The following is a 3,722-nucleotide window of genomic DNA, read 5'->3' on the forward strand; positions in this document are numbered from 1 at the left end:
TTCCTCGCCACCATTAGCCAATTTCATGCGAGTTTTTATTTATATATGTTTCTAAAGTATGATTTATTTAAAAATAAAGAATTTTCAACTCTATTATTGACAAGCTAAGACTAGTATTTACGATTAATTGACGGATACTCCTTGCAGAAATCGTCGAACCTCGTCTAAAGGTTGTATAATGTTGAACTTTAGTAAAACTATTTTTTTGTAACTTTTACTTTAATGAACTTAAAAAAAAACGTAATAGAGTACGTAAACGTAAGTCCCCCCCCCTCTCCCCAATATGAGATTAAGTGATATTCAACTCGACCGCCTCCCTTCCTGAATGACTCAAATAATGGACGGGGTACTTCATTAATTTAACCTTGTATTTAATTTATTTAAATATAAAAAAATGGGACTAAAATGTAAACTGTCCTTAATTGTAAACCGTAACATAATATCACATCGGTTTTTCCTTTTGGATGGAAATTTATTTAAGTAATTAGTATAAATGGGCGTCTATTAGCTGTATAAATATTTAACGGTATTGTTCCAAGTGCTCCGGGCTACACTTACTGTTCAGTTAATTATGTATGTACTTTGATAAGGTTAGAGTTTAGTACTTAAGGTTCACTTTTCGTTCTTTTTAAACGGTAACTCGCTAGGCTGTAGATAAATGCGTGTATAGTGGAAATGAGTGTACTAGCTTCTTATTGTCTTGATATTAATCAATGTCATTTGTACGTTGCTTGAATTTTTATATCTCCGAATATCTTATTGGAGTATATTTGTTGTGTGTATTGAGTGCAGTATAGACGATTTAGAATCGTTTGCGCTATAACTTATGGTTATTAAAATCAATCGTATGTCACCTTTTCTTCTATATAATATAATAGTACAATACATAATACATAAAAATAGCAGGTAATACAAACGTCAACAGTGCTATGTTGATGTTGTGGGAGATAAAAACGATGTTTAATACAGTCAAACGTCGCATAGCAAAATTTCAATACAACCAGCCATAAAAGGTAAAATCCTGCAAGTTTAACATAAAGGATTTCTGTATTGTGCTTTAGGAAAGCTATTAAGCATTTAAAATGGGGTCATTCAGCTTAGTTTACACCGACGTTTTACTATCCAGACTGTTTTAATAGTGAGGAAGCGGCTCTCAGTAAAGACGCAGGCACACGGTTATAACATGCTATACGCGTTAACCCGTCTTCTCAACGAATAAATTATATAATTTATGAGATATTTTTTTGTGATGGCAACCTTTACTTGCCCGACGAGTCGTACTATGTTTTCTCGAATGCGTTAATTTAGTATCATTGCTCGTATCGTATCAGTATTCGTAAATATGTAAATCATCGTATTATAAATATTTACGAATGCTCAAAAATTATATTAGGTATATGTATATTAAATAAACAAGATAAGGAAGATAAAAATCCATGGAATGTTGAACCACAGGATAGTTTTTTCGCATCATTACTATTATATTCATATTAACTTATATGATTCTAAAAGAGCAACTACTGAGTTTCTTGTCGGCTCTTCTATTAGTCACTGCTTTATGAAACGGTCGTAAATCGTACAACATTATTATGATGATTCAAAAGTTCTTCTCGATTCTAGAAGAATAGGCAAAATAAGTATTGAGTTTGAGTTTGAGTTTTTAATGCGAAACAGTATTCTAACTGAACATTTAATTACCTTTAAAATATAATGAAGTATATGAATGCATTGAAAAATAAATTATACTTACATGAATGAGTACAGTTTTTAATAATAATAGTTAATCTTATTTCGGGCTGAATTTAATTTGATAGTTCAATACAATAATTTTATAGCAAATATTACATCATCTGTGGACTCACCATTGGTACGGGGCCAAACGTATGGTGTGAAAGTGCATGATTTTTCCCGGAGAGTTTTACATTTCTATGGGTAATTAGTGATCATTTGTGTGCATTCAAAACGTATTTCTTCATTTGCTGACCATTCGCGAGACGTTTCAATTTTTTTCGCCAAGTTTACGATTCACGAAATATCGTTCTGGTCTCGAAACAATGGTGTCATATTCTTGCGCGTTTAGTGCATTTTAAAGATACTAAAAATCAAGTCAATAATTGTTTGAAACACGACCGCAATTTGGGTGAACTGTGTGGAGTGTATACCAACATGAGACGGACGGATTTCCAATTTACAATACTCCTTAATATGTGCTTGCTTTCTATGGATAATTTAAATTTAAACATTATTAACATAAACACATTTAATTAATTTGAGGTATGTATGATATAACTTTGTTTTTCGTTTAATAATTATTTATAAACGAGTATTCTTTGACGTTACCATTCTGCTTCATAGATTTGCCAATTTTATTAAAATTAAATCAAAAACAAAAAAGACAAATGGTTGCAACCTATGCTATATAGTATAGTATTAAAAAAAAACGAATAACATGCCTTATGATGATAATACAATCCAGTAAATTGTCTTACTTTTTTAATCCTACAAAAATGTACAAAGTTTGAATTAAATATGTCCGTTTGACGTGTGTCAAAATCAAGTTTAAATAAGTCAGTTACATACAAACATACAGTTGAAACTCACAAAAGAGTGTTAAAAAGAACTTCCCTGTTCCCACACGCAACCGAAAGCGTCGACATATAATCCTTACAATTTCCACCAATTCTATTAATAAGAAACACATTACCAGCTGATTGGAGGGTATAACAAAGAGTTCAATAATTATCATTTTAGTTCGGGTTTGAACCCTTGGCATCCATCCATCTTGTACTGCATGACGTGCGTGGATGATTAACGATTCCTGCATGTCGTTTGACCTCCACCTAACATCAATGGTGAACTACATTCATTAACACAATGTTTATAAAAGATCAAGTATCTGGGATTCAAGTAGGCGTAGATGGAGAATGAATTGGTTGAGCGAGGTCATTTATAATGCTATTTTTTGAGCGTACGTACAGTTTTTGCATTTCATTATGGAAAAGTGTTTCGGTGTTATATATATTTAATTTATCGTGATGAAAGGTGTATCTATGTGTCTTACGTGTATTTGATAAATTAGAACTAAAAAAAACGTCAATTATTGTATTTAGAACTTACCTTTTTTTCAGAAAATTTAAAAATATTCCGAAAATTATTTAAAAATGCTATATAACGTTATGGCTATATTTATGAAGAATGCAAAGAACAGCGATCAGAAAATTTCAAATTAGTAACATTGAAGTCAACGTACTATGTGCTATAATAACATTTATGAAACTCTAATGCGTACATTTAATTCTTAAAATAAATGTTGTTATTTTATTAGACAAAATAACTATAGCCAACAAAAGTTCTTAAGTCTAAAATAATTTGTCAAATAAGCCCGATGTTTGAATTATAACATTATCATAATTACTTGATGCAGTGTGTACTGACGTGTGTGTTATCTATAAACATCCCCGTAATAGCAAACGCGACATCTTAATAATCGACCAATAAATTCTCCTAACGCGCCCGATGTAATGATAAAACGAAAAAATGTTAATAAACAGCCCTTATCATACTATTTACCTAATGAAAAACTATTAACGTTGGACATGAAATACAGGGTGCAGATATTGATGCTTATCTTAACAACACATCGAATACAAAACGATGCTTTAGCATGAAAAAACCTGTCACCATTCAAGAGACCTGTTAAAGCGGCCACAATTGTCACTTTA

The sequence above is a fragment of the Zerene cesonia genome, chromosome 2 (assembly GCF_012273895.1).
Source record: "Zerene cesonia ecotype Mississippi chromosome 2, Zerene_cesonia_1.1, whole genome shotgun sequence".
NCBI lineage: Eukaryota > Metazoa > Arthropoda > Insecta > Lepidoptera > Pieridae > Zerene > Zerene cesonia.